This window comes from Anomalospiza imberbis, chromosome 2, assembly GCF_031753505.1.
Source record: "Anomalospiza imberbis isolate Cuckoo-Finch-1a 21T00152 chromosome 2, ASM3175350v1, whole genome shotgun sequence".
In the NCBI taxonomy this organism is placed as follows: Eukaryota; Metazoa; Chordata; class Aves; order Passeriformes; family Viduidae; genus Anomalospiza; species Anomalospiza imberbis.
The window spans coordinates 35,838,074-35,856,746 of record NC_089682.1 but is presented as its reverse complement, the minus strand read 5'-3'; the positions used below and the strand labels follow the sequence as shown (position 1 = coordinate 35,856,746).

At 41.6% G+C, this 18,673-nt stretch overlaps 1 protein-coding gene and 1 long non-coding RNA gene across 4 annotated transcripts in view; one reads left to right on the top strand and one right to left on the bottom strand.

The window, feature by feature from the left end:
- The window catches only part of HTR1F (5-hydroxytryptamine receptor 1F), a 102,877-nt gene that overhangs the window by 1,241 nt on the left and 82,963 nt on the right, over positions 1-18,673 (top strand). The window lies entirely within an intron of this gene.
- The window catches only part of LOC137468686 (uncharacterized), a 57,182-nt gene continuing 39,206 nt past the window's right edge, over positions 698-18,673 (bottom strand). For all 3 annotated transcript variants that reach the window (XR_010996108.1, XR_010996106.1, XR_010996107.1), the window contains 2 exons: positions 3,717-4,270; positions 698-873 (listed from right to left, as the gene is read on the bottom strand). This is a non-coding gene — a long non-coding RNA (uncharacterized lncRNA). The remainder of the gene's footprint in view (positions 874-3,716; positions 4,271-18,673) is intronic.

Genomic DNA, 18,673 nt, shown 5'->3' with positions numbered 1-18,673 from the left:
TTTTTTTTGTTTTTTTTTTTTTTTGTTAGTTTCTGAGACTTCAGTCATGTATTGAAATACATACCCATACATGCATGAGCATAGTCACCTGCACAGGCACACATCTGATACTGTCCAAGTGCAGGACTTGTGAGCTGAGGTTTTGAGCCGCAGAGGACTACAAACAATGCAGGGGAAAGGAAAAAGGAGGAGGGATTTACAATATTTGCTGTTGGGCATGAATTTTAGGGACCTTGCCTTGGAAATGAGTCTCAGTAGTCAAAGAAGAGAGGCAGGACCTCACGTGCACTTGGCACAGCTTCTGCTCTGAACTACTGCCTGCTGTAATTACATCTGTGTTTAAATTAACCTTCGAAAAACTTGTGTTCATCCATCATTTATCTTGTTCATGTTAAAATGGGATAAAACGTGCATTTGCTGGTTAATTTGGTCTGCTAAATTCTAAGATCTGTTGACCCAAGAGACAAGTACTTTACTTAGGGGCTGAAAAAATTATTTCTGTTTATGATCATACAAACTGCTGTGTGCTGGCGCTGCACGCTTCACTTCTTGCAGTGTTGCAGGACTGCAACAGGAATATGGAATTAGGAGGCATTTTTTTCTCCTACACATAGGACTTAAAGGGGTTAAGAGACTGGTCAGCAGCACTTCCCAGAGCATTAGTAACTCCAAGGATTATTACTTTCTGAACACTTGGAAAGGTACAGGTTGCGTTAAGTTACTGTAAGTAAACTGCTCTTGGTACCCCAGCCTCTTCACAGTTACCATTCATACCTTCTCTCTTTGGTGGAATTTGTGCAAAGTTCAGATTTCCACCAAGCCTGTCATAAATAGCTGGAAGTTTCTTCTTTTTGATTGTGGAGACTGAAACACCTGGAATATTAAAGGAGAGAAAAAGGAAATCAGCTCCAAGCCATTGTGAAAAGTTAATAGAATATCTAAAATAGGATTTCTGACTTACTTAAAAGTCTGCTTTTTTAATCAAGCCTTTGTTGTTTTGGAGTTTTATTGTTGTTATTATTGTTATTCCCAGAAGTTTTGGACTCTACAGCTCTCACTGCCCTCAGTGAAACCTGCAAATAAGCATGTTTCCCTGCATGCTTCCTCCTCCCTTCCCTGAGAGCTCCAAATTGCCTATTTTTTCATCCAGGCAGCAAATGAAAGGGATGACAGAATTCGGGCAGGAGGCACCCACTGCATGCAGAATCTGACTCCTCAGTACTGAGATTCCTCTTGAGCTGAGGTTACAGGACATCTCTCAGGTGCTCATGCCATTTTGTGCTAATTTCACATCTGAGGGTGACACCAATATTCTAGTGTTTGAGAGCGCACAAGTAATTAAATTCAGATACTTTTAATGACTTACTGATGCACAGCTGTTAAAAGTGGCAACTGAATTTATTTGATCTGAAAGAGTAACACCTTTTTGCCCCAATTTTTTCTAAGGTATTTACTGAGAAAAAAGCCTTAATATGCTGCAAGATTCAGTGTTTGGCCCTACTACTAACGCCTCACCCAGAAACAGGGGGAAAAGGCACAGCTTCAAAATGCATGAAAAACTGACTTTAAGACAGCTTTAGCAGTTGAGATCAGTTTTTATACCTTTGTCTTTTAAATGACTAATCTCTATCTGTGGGTGTCCATTTAACCTGCGATATAACTTTAGGAACTGCTGGAGGCAATTTGTACTATAGGATCTGAAGTGATTAACATTAGGTACACATATACATAGAGCATTTTAGTATTTGATGGGTTGCATCTCTTGGCTTTGGATGCCTTTCTCTTTTTTTTAATGTCACATTCTCATCTGCAGGGTAATTTATGAGCACAAGCAAAGGTTACAGACTCCCTAATTCAAGCTTCAACTGTTATGGCATTTTTACACAAATGCTCATTTTCTTTGTCATATCATTTAGCAAAAAGGATCAATGTGATCCATTATCCTGCAACTATTGCTTGAAAAAAAAGTGGTTCTATCAAAAATGTGTCCCCTGGTTGTATTTTTTTTTGTAAACCAATTATATATGTCAGGCATAATGTTGCCCTCTGCTATTACATTCTGTTTCCAAATGCAATAAAGTTGGGGAAGTTTCAGTGTATGAAAAAACAAAGTATTTTTCCCATGGGCATTTGATGTCCATGGCTGGAGATTTACTCCTGGCAGAGGAACAAGTCCTTCTGCCTATACAATTCACATTTCAATTAAAACCAGGGCACATTTTAGAAAATGCTGGGAATGTATATTATAGATACTGAATTTCAAGTGTTATTTTCTTGATGTTTCATGTTACAAATTAATGCTGGAGTAAGAGAATGGAATTGGAGGTAATTTCCTCTACATTCTCTTTAGATCCTCAGTTTTGCAGTTACTGGAGGAAGAAAAGCACATGGGAGTACAGTGAAATATACAGACCAAGACATCCTAAGAATTGACTAAACACTTTTGAGTTTGCCTTGCCTGCAGTAGGAGTGTGTCACATGGTAATTTGGGAAGCTTGCTTGGAAATGGAAGAGTTATGAAACTGGGTTTGCCTCCTACAGGTGCACATCCCTGTGTGTGCATTTGCAGGTTTGCCATAGGGGAGAGGTCGAAAGCCCAAAATTAAAAGCAGGATGGCTAATTTTAAAAAGGCTTGCTCTGCCATGAAGCATCAGCTGCTCAGCACTACAAAAAGTCCAACCTAAGGACTCCCACATCACTGGCTCCTCTGCAAAATGGGAGGATTGGAAAAGCTCTATCAGTATACAAGAAAAGCAGCCTTGTTGACTATGTTTAAGTATTGTTTCTTCTTATCAAAATGCAAGAAAAGCTTTGAAAATTTTGAGTGGCAAGCACCCCCAAATTTAAGACAAGGCTTATCAAAGTAAAAAAATGAGTGCCTAAGTTTTTTGGGTTTTTTTTTTTTGTTTTTTTTTTTGTTGTTGTTGTTGTTCCTAGAATCTTGTGCCTAATTCATTGTATTTTGTAAGAAACCATTACATTAAATGGTAGTGTTACGTTTTCAGGCTTTGACTGAACTGGATTTATGTTGATTGTAAAAATAGAATGGTTTGATGGTAAAAACATCCAAAAAGAATCAGCCAGTCAGCTGGCTCATGCACAAACACAGCAGTTATGCCCTAAGTGCCTAACTGTTAAAAAGTCATTCTCTGCCACAGGGAATACTGGATTGCAGAGGGACAATCCTGCTATTGAGCTGTCTGTGAGGTGCAAAGAGGGGCCAAGGTGATATAGCTGTCTACTTCATAAATAAGTAGGTGTCTGTGCTTATATGTACACAAACACACAGAAGAGTTCCATGGAGGCCAATACAAAACCCATGTGAATGAACAAAAAGTTGTGGTGAAATGTGAAGCAACAATGGGATGATGACCTGCTGGAGAAATAGGAAAGGAAAGCACAAATGAAAACTAGGAATCACAGAAATGTCTGATCCAGTACGTAGATTTTTGACATGGGTGAGAAGGGTTAGAACTACCAACAATAGTGAGGGCTACCTCACTCAGAAATGCTTATGCAGTAATGAGAGGGGATTATAATTTGATGGAATTCTGCCAAAGGGTACTTTGTACCTATTGAAGTGTGGTTTCATTTGGCAGCTTCTCCTGACTTGAGAACTTCCAAATTCTGCTGCCATATATCACAGTCAAAAATATGACGATGTTAGAACACTTTGACCTTCAAAATAGAATCTGAGAGTATTAAATTACTGTACCTGTAATATAGTCGTGTCTGCAATAACAATTACAGGCAAAACGACAAGAGTCAGCATCCCCTTCTCCCTTTTTCACAGCAGTGTAAATAAAATTTCATTTTAGTCAAGTTATATTCCTTTTCCTTTCTTCCTAGAACTGTCTGTAGTTGGTTCCTGCAGTAGCTGAGTGAGCAGAGCAGGACAGTTGGCTTGGGTCTTTTCATGGACTGGAATGCCAAATGTTCCTGCTTATTGTTCCCTCCCTCTGACAGGGGACATGCTGTTCAGTGAATCACTCTTATGGCCAGCAGCAGAACATGACTTCAGCATCACCTTGCATCTTCTGTCCTCCCAGTCCTGCTGTTTTTCTTGCCTCACAGCAATTAGGTTTCAGGCAGACCATCCGTCCTAATCCTCCGCTGTTTGAGCTTCCTGGGTTTTGACTTGCTGGATTCCACTCACGTGGAAGCACTGACCGGCCTGCAAAACTTCCTGCGTGGGCAGCAATAATCCTTTGGGCTGTTGTTTCTGCCTGAATCCAGAAGCCACTGTGCATGACACTTACTGGAGGGTGGCTGTAACACATCAAAACAAGCATTTTCCAGTTTTAAGTGCAGATGATTTATTTGTATTATAACCACATTAGCTAGTCTCTAGATGGCCATAATTTGGGCCATAATTGGATCTTTCGCTGTAAAAGAGGGATCCTTCCTCTAGGAGGAAAGAAACACATTCTTTTTTTTTTCCTAGCACTCTTGATTTGATAGCATTAAATCCATCCAGCTTATTTGTATTAAGCCTAAGATTATCTCTAAATTTAATATGGGGGTGGGGTGAAGTAGCTATCAATACTCATTTTCTTATTCTTAGCTTTGTGCTAGATTATAAAAGATCAGCCTGGCTTGGAGAAACCACTGCAGTAGGCAGTGGTGGAGCCCACGGAGTACAAGTTTGTCACCTCACTGCAATGACTGTGGCTCACTGAGTCACTGATGAGAAGGGGGTGCTCTGAAACCAGCAGAGACAACTGAAACAGGGAGGTCTGTGATCAAAATATCCTTAAGAGAGATTTCAGGCCATGGTTTATTGGTAACTCAACTACTAAAGGATGTAGGCTAACTTGGACCTCATCAGTATTACTTAGAGATGCAGCCCAGTCAGTTATCAGAGTATCTTCCTCTAATTTGTGTTATAATAAATTCTGGTAAATACAGCACAAGCTTTTAACAGTGCCACAGACACAAAGCAATAAGTGTGTGTTGGGTGAAAATACTAGGAGTATGTACCATTGTCTGGAAAGCTTTAATCAAAAATAGCTCATTATAATAACTATTGTCAAGTTATAAACCTTACACCACTTGTGATTGTTCAGGAGACTCTCCTGGGTACCCTGAAGTGTTTTAATTAATAGTTTAATAAAAATTAGTGTTTAATTATTCATTAACAGTTGAGCTGAGGGAATAACCTCTAAAGTTGGTAAGCATGCAGGTAATGAAAGGTTGGGGAGGAAAGCAAATGGATGGAACAACTGAGTTACAATTAAAGACTGTCTTAAAAAATGCAGCTGAATAGAACCAGTATCAGGAATGCTCTTGGGCAGGAACCACCAAGAGTGCAAATTTAACAGGGGAAATGACAGGCTGGGCAGAGATGACACCCCAGCAATATCACAGAGCTGATTCATGTCTTGATGATGTCACTGGTGAATCCCTTTAGAAAAACTGCTCCATGGCCATCCACATCCCAAACCTGGGCACCTGGGGAATAGAGGGAGCAGGGCTGCTCTGCAAGGAGGACATGGGCTCGGAGCCGAGGTGACCCCAGCACAGGCACTCCTCACAGAGGGGACACAGCCAAGCGCAGGCAGAGCCAGGTGCCCATAATGGGACCAGTGACAACCCCAGATCAGTGAGGGGCCACCAATGGAGCAGCCAGGAGCAAAAAATGGCAGACATTATTTAGTGTCACAGAAAAAAAATCAAATGTACCAGAGAAAACAAGCAAATAATATAATTATCTTCTCAAGAAAAGAGGAAAGACAAACCAAACTTTAGAAGTCTAATAGCATTTTGGTCTCTATAAAAGATGCATTTAAGGCTGTTGATTTCTTTCCTGGGGAAATGACTTCCATTCTGTCCTAACACTTGTATCTACATAAACATTTTTCTGTATTGGGCTTGCCCAACATAATGGCATCATTACCATCTCTTCCACACAAAGAGTTTTTACATTAGGGTCATAAATCAAGCTCCTTCTCACTCTGCCTTTTACTGAAAGCTTTTAATTTTTTTCTTCCATTCTAGTCTCAAAGACTGTACTGCAGGTCTTATTATGAAATTACCTGAAGACTGACAGTTGCCAGTGGCAAAAAGGGCCCCTGCTGTTTTGTAAAAGGCAAAATGTGTTTCTTTTCATCTGGACCAAAGCCTTGTGTGATTATGGGGTTTTGGCTTTTTTTTAAAATTAATATTTTAGGATGTTTACATCTAGAATTAACAACCATTTACTATTAATAATAAGGATCCATGTCTACACTGTCACTTCTCTGATTTGCTGCTATCTCCTGATCATCAAAGCTGTATCAGTTTGAGCTTGTTTGGACCCTGTTACGCGGAAAACCAATCAGCTCCTTTCAAGACAAAAGCCAGGTGTGGATTTATAGGTGATTTGCTGAGGAGACCATTTCAAATAAGCACAAAAGCCAGGACCATATCCAGATTGGGATCTTTCTGTGCTGCACAGTGTTTTCCAGCACACTTCCAGCAGATCTTCTGCTCTCAAGGGCTCGCAAACCTTCGTGCCATGTCCAAGGATGTGCAATTTATCCCCACTTTGATATTAGGCTATCAAACTACCAATTCCCTGATTGAGCCCTCATGTCAATTTAGGACTTTTGAACCATAAAATCTCTAAAAAACAGTGATGAGGTCTTTCAGCCACATGACCCCGTGTTACAGGCCACACAGTGTGGGCACAGCTGTTTATTCACACTGCTCTAGATGGAGGTAACAGGAATATTATGGGCACCAGCCCCACTTCAGCTAGGGAGCAGGGAACTCTCAGCAAGAGAGACATCTTTTTCTGTATGTTTTGGAGATTTCTGATTCAGGATTAAGTTTTTTGTTTGCATTTCAGATTTTGTCAGTGGCCTAGAGACACCCTAAGGTTTCTCCTTGGGAAAAGCAGATCAGGCTCTCCTCAGTCCAGAGCAAGGCAGTTGCCACTGGACAGATGACAAAATGAAACAGCAAGATGAGCAGACCAGGATGCATCCATTAGTTTTTGGCACAAAAGTCAGTGGTGCTTTGAATTCTCTGTAAAGACAAAATCTGACCTACAAAATACCTGTATTTGGATCCAGCTGCCAAAGAAAGACAGGTAAAGAGAGCATTAAGTGTGGAGCCTGCTCGTGACTGTCTGTAGTGACATTCAGCACCTGTAAGTGTTGGACCATCCAGATCCCCTTGTAACAACAAAGAATAGGAGCCTTACAAATGCTGCCACTTTTCCAGGACACGATTTGCTCTTTGCTGAGGCAGTTACAGAGCCCCTCATGAACAACAGCCTGGGCTGTGTATGTATATGGTATTGGGACACAATGTGCTGTTCACACTGGAATTCCAAATCCACTGTAGTCACCCAAAAGCCAGGAGTGTCATCTGCACTTAGATATGTGATCTTTAATCAGCAGCAACAGCGCCGGGTGTACATCTTGTTTTTAAGATGACCTATGAAGCTGTCAGCTGTAGCTGCTTGACCTATAACAGATAATGCCATCAGGAGGAACAAGCACTAAAATGAAAAACAGCTTTCCTTGCTTTGCCTAACATTCATCTGACACTCCTAAAGGCTGGAGCTGGGCAGCACAACTGCACATAGAGTACAAGTTCACTATGAAGGTGTGCCTTAATCACCTCTTTCTAGTGGGCTTATGTTTCTTCTCTCAGTTCTCAGGTAACAAGTCAAGTCTGCTGCTTATTAGTCCTATCCTTGATCTTATGCTGAAATTATTTATTGGCTCCCCTGGTAGTTTGTTAGACTGATGGCACTCATTTCTTGTTATATACAGCTACACATAAGAAATAAGCAAACCACATTTTGTCATTTCAGTCATTCCAATCTACAAAATCTCCCAAATAGAACAAAGAAAAGGGGTGCTTAGATGCACTGAAACTTCATCTGGTTTTTAGTATTAACAAGCTAAATTCAAAAAAGTGTGAAAAGTATTATTTAGGAAAATTAGGCATTAAATTTACAGTGAGATTCTTTGGGGTTTTTAGATATTATCCTTCAGAAGCAGCTGCTGTCTCAATGGCACACATCACTGACTACATGAAAGATTTCTGTCGAAAGCATGACATCTAATTTCAGAAAAGCAGTCATTATTTTCTAGCTTCAAAAGTCTGTAAAGCGTGTCAATCATTAATGACAATTAACAAAAAATCTCAATGTAGCAATAATTTAATCTCTAAAAAAGAAGAGAGGATAAAAACATGTCTTGGACATTTGCAGATTTATATGGTTAAACTAGAGAGTTTTTGTCAACACATTCTGTCTTCAGCTTCAAAATGTTTTTTGTTTTGTGCTCTGAAGAGCTTCAAATTGTTTATTGTCTTGTGTTCTGAAGAGCAAAATAACCACTGTAACTGGTAGAGGAAATAAGAATTTTAGTGGGCCATATATCCATCAAAATAATGCCATTTAAAGAAGTAAATTTTTTTGTTGATACACTCTTTTTTTTTTTTTTTTGCCAGAACAAACCTTAACCAAACATTGTTGAGCGCAGCATTGGAGTTTTTTTAACAATCCTGATACAGCAGTAAAGGAAGGTAGTTGCAAGAGGATGGCAGTATTTCTGTTTCCCTAATAGTTCAGTAATTGGAAAGCACAGTCCAGGCATAACTTCTTGCTCTTTGGGGGTTTTTCATCTTGCAACAGTTTTAGCCTCACCAAGGACCACTATCACAGTCTCCTGCTCCTTCTGCTCATTACAGTCTGTTCTCAAACAGGCTTGGAGCAGCAGCAAGAAGGGCTCTCTAGCCAGCTTTTGTGGCAGTCCTGAAGACAGAAATGCTCTGGTTCAAAGCCCTTTAATCTCCATTTAAGAGGAGGGCCTGAAATGGGCTGAAGTTAGTGGTGTGAGGGGCAGTGGGAAGAAAGCAGGGCTTTGTGTTGCAAGGTGTGCAGGCACCCACACTTTGAACTGCTTTGTCCATCCCCAGCACAGGCAGAGCTGACCTCTGCTGGAATCAAAGAGTATAGAAAGTAAATCAAGGGATTTGATTTACGTCCACATGAAGAGAGGAACACATTTTTGGCAAACTCCTCATTCCTTCTCAATATGCTTTTGCAGAAAATCCCATTAAATTCCTCTTTGTTGAGACCTATTTGTGAAGGCTGGTGGATGCAACTCATGAATAATAGGAAAACAACACACCAGAAGCACAGGGTCTGTGTTGCATCCACTTGCATGAATGGCCTGGGTCTGCTTGATTTGGACATATCCTGAGGCAAGGATGGAGAAGTAGGAGGATGGGTCCTGATTCTTTTTGGAAAATGCTTTCCACTGCAGACCCTCAGAGATGCTTCTCTCCCTTTAAAGCCTCATGTGGTCTCCACTACTGCAGTATCACCTGGGTTTTACTGAATGTCCATCCCACTGCAGTCTGTGAGGCTGGAAATGTGACAGTTCCTTTAATTTTATTGATTCAGAGGGAGAGGCAGACCCCTGCCTATGGATGGTATGGGGCGTCAGGGGTTTTGCCTCTCATCTCCCCTGATAACACAGCAACGATGCTGACTGACTTCTCGGGTGTGTGGTGAGGATAAACTGGTGACCCTCTGCAGCTACCAGGGCCATTGCAACACACCCAATCAGCTCATAACAGTCAAAGCCTTTTTCAGAAATTGCTCATCTCTGCTCCATCAGAAAAGTTACATGACAAAGCTCTTTATGAAATACTGGAAAAAGACAGGTTTGGCCAGAATTTATATGGAAAAACATAGAATTAAAATGGACTTAAATGCAGAAAGATGACAAAGCAACCACTTTTCTGACCTGAAGGCATCAGTCTGCTGAAATCTGACTTCAATGTATCAAAGAGGTATGTGACCAAGAAAGAAGGGAACAGTACATATATCTTCACTTCTCATAAATCTGGGAGGTACCTTGGTGGAAGTGGAACAGAAATCTGGATTGAAATTCAATGCAAGAGCATAGAACCTAAGTTAAAGTCTCAGACAGAGAGATGTGCTGAAAATACATATGGGATGAAGCGCCATTTACACAGGAAGGAACACTGGAAACTGCAGGAGCTGCTTGAATTCATCAGAACTTATTTCACATAGAAGTGTAATTCTGACTTTTTTATTGCCAATTCTTTTCATAAAAGTTGCACTTTCTTTAGTTGTGACCAACTAGTTTCTTCTCTTAACTATTACTGAGGGAACTACTTATGCAATGACATAATTTAGCGATGCCCTTTCTGCATCTTAATGTGTAGTACACCTGTGACTAAATGATTTTTACTTTCTCATTTTTTATTGAGACAATATTGTGCAGACTTCTTTGGCAGGAACCTGACATAAAGCTTTGTCTGAGCAGCCCAAACACATTTAATTTCTGGAAACTCATCCATTTAATCTAAAGAAACGTAGATCATTTGAAGAATGATAAAATTACATGGTCAGCCTGAAAATTAAGCCATTTATATGAAGAGGTTTGCTCTTATGCAGCTGTAGATATGAGTCACTGACCTAAAAAGCTAAGGCATTGCAGAGATATTAAGAAAATAAAAATAAAGAATTTAATAAGTTAGTGAAGTAATAAAAGAAGACAGGAAATAAAAGACTTGTTTGTCCCGACTGAAACAAAAATCTTCTTTTTGTGGTAATGAGAACAGATCATACCCCTCATGTTTCCTGTTACAAATCTTCTGGCCCAACACCTGTCAGATGCAATTGCTGGATGTTCTGCCCTTTAAAGAGCTGTAGCAATCAATGATCAAGGATCGAGAAGTATTGCTCTTGATTTCAGTAAAGAAGACTGTCACTCCTTTCTTCAGACTTCCTGCCTGCAATTGCTGCCAGCTCAGAAAGAGCTGAATTGCAATGAGGAAATATCCAGGAGGGGTAGAGAGAGCCTTGTGGGCAGAACTGTTCTCCTTCTCAGACACAGCTACCTCCCAGCCAGGGAAGAGAAGGTAGTTTTGGGTGAGGGTAGGGAGGGGAAAAGAAAGGGTAAACAATACCTTTCTTTCTTTTTTTGCAGCCTCATCTGCCTCTAAAACCTATCCTAAAAGTGAGAATCACTTTTTCTTCTGTCTCTGTGGTGGAGGGAACTACAGGAATCTGTTCTCACCTCTCATTTGGTGCCTTTGAGGAAGAACTGTGTCACTCCAAGCTCTCAGGCAAGAGTCTCATCTCCAGCATCTACAGGGGAGCAGCTCATACATTGCAATAAACTGGCTTGGAGTCAATTCAATTTAGATCAAAGTGATGATAATGCCTTAAAGGAACTAAAGAGGCGATTCAAAAGATGTTTCTGCCTTCTGGAAGTTTATCCAGCTAGCTACTCTTATCCCTCAGGTTTGTTTGCAAATTTAGGTTCCAAGTTACTTCTAAGTACCCCTTGCTCAAGTCACAATGTTTTTGTGTGTCTTGTGTGTCAAGTGCTTGTCTGTTTTTTAGCCTGTTTTAGCTGAGTGATTGCAGAGGCCAGTGGGATGTAGGAGGGTCCCTATCAGAGCAAAGGTAATGCCTTAACAAATAAACTGTGAAGACAGAAATATTCCTAGTGCAGTCTCTGCTTTTCAGATTTAGATTCTCTGTGTTAGGGAGGAGGCTGTACCACAGACTGTGCCATGGGGCTCTGTGTCTGATTGCAGAAGTAAATCCTTATTTAAACAGGTTTTCCTGCTGATAACTTGCTGCCTCTCAGACACAGGCACACACAACCACCATCCCTTTATGCTCCTTGTCAGGGACTTATGAATGTGCTCACTGCCAGCATCTGCAAGTGGCTGCAGGGTGCATCTTCCTTAGCAAGAGGCAGGAGCTGGGCTGGACTCAGGGACTGTGCGTGCTTGTGTGGAATAGGGGTACAGGAAAGTCATTTATGAGGCAGAGGAATCATTCATGGATTGCAAAAGTCCAGCAAGTCTGAGGCAGGAATTCCAGTCTCAGGGTCTGTGGTGTTGAGGTGACGCCAAGATTGTAAAAGTCCTTGTTCTCCCAGCCCATGCAGCCAAAGAAGGAGACTGAATGCGTAGGATCAGCTTCTCATGGTTATTTTTCCTTATCGATAACATTCTTTCTCTGACCTGCTGAGCTCTGTCTAGCAAGTCTGCCATGGCATTCTGTCTGCCCTCAGGGCGGTGTTTACATTTTATACCAAAAACTACATGTGCTATGTTTACAATAATGTGCCAATATCTATCATCTATGTTAGACAGTGTGTCTCTACCTTAAACCAATAGAAAAGTGTCACCACCACACCAAGACATGGAGGGCAAGAAGAAGGAGAAGAAGGCCAGGACACGCCCAAATCCCTCCATCTGGTACCCCCTCATCCCCATTCTAAAAAGCCACAAAATTCCACTTTTTCACCCTGTGTTAATTCAACTACCACACTACTCAAACCCTTGTGGCTTGTAATTCCTCACACAAAGTTGGCAGCTTTTTCCACAGGTTAAAATTGAAGCCACAGGTGTTTTTGACTTCATGCCAAGGTCTCCAAGCCCCCTGTCAGGGTCTGGAGACAGCCAGGGCAGCCAGAGGGATGTCCTGGATTCCCACATTCCAGTAAAAGTTGTAATCAGATTGCAAATATGCATATTAATATACATATTAAATATGATCCTAAAGAAGTTGCTAAATCAAAATGCAATAGGATAAACACAGATGATGAGAAAAAGACGGAATAATTACAAGCCAGAGACTGAAACTTAAGTTCTGCTATATCATCTATCTGTTTTTCCCTCATACCACCCTAGCATTCTTGCTAGACCTTTCTGAATCACACTTGTGATATATTGTCACTTCAGCAGCAGAGCTGGGGATAAGGCACCATCATTAAATCCTCACAGAGACTGTAACTGAATAAATCAAATTATGTAAGTAGTTAATTTTCATAATTTGAAATTACTTCACTTTTATGCAGTCAGAATCAATCTAGGCTATTAGCAACTACTTTGGGGTATTTTTGGACATAGTTTATAAATTCTCTAAGGGAAGGCAGCAAGCCACTTTTGTAAGCAGGTTTGTAATATCAAGTCTTGCACTGGGTTATACTCAAAAGTAATTTCAAAAGTGATGGCATAATGGTCAGTTCTGGGAAACCTGATAGGCCAAAGCACAGTCAGAAAAGTGCAAGCAGGAATCAGAGACCTGGTTTGAGAAGGAGGAAAGGCAGAAAGCACATGGAAGAGCTTTCCACCCTGTGGAGAGCCCGAGGCTGCCCCTTCCCACAGCTCTCAGAGTCACTGCCAGCCCACAGCTCAGAGGGTTTGGGTTTAACTTCATCCTCTGCCAAAATGTGTGACCTTGGTGTCACCATTTAGCCTCCCTGCATCTCACTGTCCTGACTCATAAAGCAAGGTGGGGAGCCTTCCCCTGATTAACAAAGAACTGGCAATAAAATCCACACTGAACAGTAAAAGACATTTGAGCTCTGTGAGGATGTGCCATTGCTTACACTGACAGATCTCTCTGTGAGGAGCTTCCCTGCAGCTTCGAGGCAGGGTTACTCAGTCTTTCTCTTGCTATGGGAACAGGCAGAATACCTGCAAGTAAGTGTTAAGCAGGACACACAGTTCTGGAGGCCTCCACATAAGAGACATGCCTCTGATTTTCTTTATAGCCAGCCTTGAGTTTAAAGGACAGGAATTTGCAAGTGGTGGTTTGGTCTTACAGCTCTCCCCTCCCACCAAGCTGACCGAAGGCTTTCACAGCTAGTTCTGCAGACCTTCACAAGACCTTTCTGTCTTCTCTGCAAGCAGCAATGGCAACTGAACATTGATTTTCAATGGGGCTTTTCATCACTGAAACGCTGACACTTTAATTATCAGGAGGCCCTGCACAGGTTGGAATTAGAAAACAATTACAAGTACTTACATCATGGAGCTTAGTACAGCAACTCCCAAAAAGTTATCTGAGCAGTGACACTTAAAGCTTGTTTGCTGTAGTTTTTGTTCTTAAAAAAGTTTTCAGTCCTTCTGTTCCCTCACACAGATTTTCTAATGTCTAATAATATGTTGAACACATGCTGTGGCCTTTCCATTAACAGGGGCCTGCCTTGTATCTGCTTGTTTTCATCAAAGGCAAAGGGACTCTTGATCTCTCTGCAAGTTTAGTTGAAACTGAGCAATGAGTTCAAAAGGAGCTCATGGAGACTGACAGCGGCACAGTCTTGTAACTGTTATTTCCCAAGGAAACTGGATTAAAAGGAAGCATCTGACTATGTGGTAGGTTAAGTCAAACCTTCCTTTCTGTCAGTTAAAAAAAAAAAGTGAGGAAACACATTTTTGCGCAATGTTTACCAGCTGAGTTTCAGTCAGAGGGAAACTGACTCCTCATATTATTTTTTTTCTCATTAGTGGGTCTAGAAGAAGGACAGGTTTATGTCTTTGGACATAACTAGAAGAAATTACTCTTTTAAAGTTCCCTCTTTTATTAATTACAGGCAATTACCTCTTTTATTAATTGTCAGGGGTTTCCACGGCATGGTGTCTCCTTTGAAATAATTGCAAAATAATTCTCTCCTTAAGGTTGTTTTGAGCAACATGATGGAAGTCTCCCATAGCCTGGTTTCCTATTGGAATTTTTTTCCTTCTTGGTTATAGGCTGTGTTCCCATGACAATTCCTGTGCTCATGCATCCCAGAATTAGCTCCTAACACGTTCCAGCCTGATGGTACATTAAGCCCACTCAGTGCTCTGCAAACTACATGTACGCTCTAGGCTCTGAATATGTGGGGAGAGGAAGGTCTTAATTTGGGTACCAAGGTTATGGGATTTAGAGATGGGAGAAGGGATGGACAGAAGGTAGTGGAGGAAGTAAAAGATGCCCAGGTTTATTCCTCTTCTGTATTTTTTTTTAATAGAAATGCCTCGTGTCTGCAGGCTAAGAAAGGTATGTAAGAGTAGTAAGTATAAACTTTTGGTGAAATGGAACACTTGCTTGAAAATGGCATCACTTTAACTTCAGAGTCAGCTGACACGGAAAACAGTTCTGTGTTTTGAGATAACTTTCCTCCAGCTTTCCTTCACTGAGCCCTCAGTTTAGCTGTAAGCTTCCTGTTTCCATGGGGTGCCCATGTGACATTCCCACTTTAAACACAGCAGCGTTCCAGCTGCAGAACTACACACCTTCCTAGAGATCTCCTCTTAGTCCAAACCTGAGGAATCCTAGTAAAGACTTTCTCAAAAGGAACAGCTCTGTGCTCAGTACTAGCTGCCAGAGCAGTGCCAGAGCTGATGGTAGCAACCAGCAGTGCCAGGAGCCAAGAAGGGAGCACTTGGATACTCCACCACTGCAGGAGAAGTCAGGGTCCATTGAGAAAAAAGGCTCCCAGTAGGTGCTGGTTTGGCTCCAATGGCACTGACAGATTATTAGGAAGATCACCACTGCATTCCCATGTTTAGTGGACAGCATTAATGTTTCTCAGCCAAGGCACACGGAATTCCAGCCAGGACTTCTGATGGATCTTCATGGACATCCAGCACTGCTACCAGAACACATTCAACCACGACAGCTACTGAGAGCGCTGCTCACTGACTCTTTTCCACCAGCAGTCACAGTTCACACATTAAGGCTGTTCTGAGGCTTTCTGGATGTTTTTGCCCCCAGCCTGTTCTCAAGAAGCTGTCCAGACTGGAGAAGCAAAACTCTTCAATATGTTTCCATCTGAGAACAGCCTACCATCTCACCATCTGTCACAACAGCACTTTCTAACATTTTCTTCTCCCTCTTGGTGCTTCTTATGCCTCTTCAAAGTTTGCCCTCTGGCATTTTCCAAATGGCACAGCAGCGTTCAGCAGCGTTGGGACAATTGCATTTGTGGAGTATCAGAAAGTCTCCTCCCTCCTAGATTTTCTTGCTCAGTATAGTGGTACCATGAGGGTTTAAAAAAACCCCAAAGCTTATTATAATGCAAGCATGGTTACCAAGATATCAGGTATAGGAGAAAATGCAATTGAGATTGTAGTTTGCTTTACAGTTCGAATGATGCTCTGAGCCTTCAGCTACTTTTAACTTCTACAAGACACATTACCCAAACTAAGACATGTAAAGATGCCTACAGATTTTTAAATGCTCAGTTTGTAATTAATCACAGTCTCACACTATTAATGGTCTGAATTCAGAAAAAAATAGTGCAAAATGTCTAATTTTTTGCTAAGCAATTTGCTCAGACCTTCAGGTGACCTAGACCCAAATTTCAAGGATAATACATTCAAAGGCAAGAGTGTCTGTCTGAGGGGTCACCTTTAGCAGTGACATTGACCTCTCATCCTCACAGAACCTCCGTGAGAAGCTCCCCACACAATAATTGCTGTCTACTGCACCAGCTGCCATCGCCATCTCAACAAGACCCTTTCTGTTCCTTGATAACAAACCTCCTGGTCAGATCTGCCCCACACCTCAGGGGCAGCCCATAGATTTGCACCAGGAGGTTACTACTGATTTCTTCAAATCTCATCCATTTTCCAACAATTCAAAGCCATACAGGCACTTCCCCAGTCCCTGTGCCATTGCTGATCTCCAGGCTGAGCCCAGGAGGAGACCATAGGAGGGAAATTCCAGGAGTAAGGGAAAAACATTGCATTAGTGTTGCTATGGAGATAAAAATTAGCACAATAACTATTGTGTTCTGTTTCAAAGCTTCCCAGTCTTCAGTTTTAACTCCTTCCCCTACTCTACTACTGTTTCAGTTCTGTCCCAGAAACATTCCAGCACACCTGACAGATTTCTCAGCCAGGAACTGGAAAGGAAATGCCAGAACACATAAGAACCTGAAGTCTGGGCATACCAGAAAAGAAGGAGAAAAAAGTGAGGCCTTGTAGATGGAGAGGATAAAATAAAATCAGGGAAAAGAGAAAATAAATTAGAAAGAAAAAAAAAAGTGAAAATTGTAAGAGGCAGGGATATGGAAAAATTGCTTTTGAAGATAGTGCAGAAACAGAATTGGAAAATACTTTGGTACCATATGGTCACCCTCTACCATTCCATAGTGAAGCCCTGCCCCTCACAGAGAGCCATGCACAGGCTGTGCACACTCAGCAGTGAATACTGAAATCTCTTCCTTCCAGGATGCAACAGCCTCTCACTTTCCTTCAGCACAGAGAAGAAAAGCAAAGCTTCTAGGAAGGAAATATAACATCATGTTTTCTTCTCAGAGGAAGAGCAAAAACTAGAATTAATTTGATAATTTGGATGTTTTTCACATCCACATGGTTGCACTGAATTAGGTGGTTGTGCCATTTCTGATAGGGTTTATGTTTCAGTTCCCTAAAGCTTGCACTTCTTATGGATGAGTTGTTGTTGACCTGAGTTCAATCCTTTCCATAAAATCACTTAGGCTGTAAAAGTAATGCCCTGCCCTTCTTCACAAACACTGGAAAAGCATTCAGCAGGGTAATAAAGATTCAGTGGAGCTTGTAGATGAAAATTAGGAAGATGAGGCACTTATGATCAACTAGGCTTCACAACTACCCACAGGGGCACCAGAGGCAGCATCTCACCAGCCGTGTAAAGTTTCTCTGAATACACCTTTCACACATGGAAAATGTTGTCTTCTTGCTGCCACAGCCCTTGTACAAAACACAGTGAACAAGCCTTGCTCTGTTACCTCTGGCTCTGCAACAAGCACTGCCTTTGTCCTTCCACCCTTCCAAAATCTCATTCCTTTGCAGCCACTGTGGATACAGCTGAAATTGTATTTTGCCCAGCCAGCAAGAGATACCACAAAGCAGTCCATGAGCAGAGGATAGAATGTGTCTCCCAGGAGAACAGCAGGATGCCAGGTCCTGCCCAGCCACCCTGTGCCAGGGAGTCACAGGGAAAGGGGGTTGCAAAAAGGGTCCAAAACGTGGCTGGCGGTATTCACACTCATACCACTGTTAAATACCCTCATCCCACATCACATCCATTCCTAAAAATGAATACTGATTTCCTAAGCCCAGAAACTGGGTGGTTGGAAGTCCATTTGGTGCAGGCAGAGCTTACAAAAACTATTCCTTAGACTTTATCCTCCTTTGTCCAGACTGACAAAGCCACTGACTGTTGTGGCCACCCATCTGAGCCATGGCACACCCAGAGACAGCAGCACCCCCACAGCGATCTCACTGCACCACCTCCCTTCCCCGCTGGCATACAACAACTGGAAAACGGGCATGGTTTGCAAAAGACATGTGAATGATACAGAAGATTTTTGAGTTTATGTTGGTCTCCAGTCCCAGCATTCCCAGATCTTCTTATATGGTTTCTCACCACCCTTTGAGGGGGAAAAAAATGCCCACAATAAATTTCCCCCAGACCTTCAATATGAGAGAGACTAACCTCTCTCTAACTTGCATTGTAGGCAAGCCTTCAAAAGCAGGGTGATGAATGTTTTCCCTCCCAGAGTTTAAAAAGGAGGAAAAGCCTTCAGTAATTTATTGATTTATAAGGTATATTTTGTGGAAGCTCGAGCAAGTCCAAAACCAGAACAGAGATCAGTGAGACTCTCAGTCCAACTATAATTCTATTGTTACCATCTCATTTCTATCTCCTTTCCCCCCTTCAGCCTTGCAAAGGAAAATAGCTTCAGACTAAAAGTCCTATATCTTCTGAAGGCTCATTCCCTTGCTTTCTTGTGAAGAACTGCAGAAAAGCCTTTCTGAGAAAACTTCAAACCAGACACCAAACAGAGACAGAAAATCTGCTCTTTCAAGCTCAGAAAGTTAAGGAAAAGGCTGTTGCAAATCAAGACTTTCAATTAA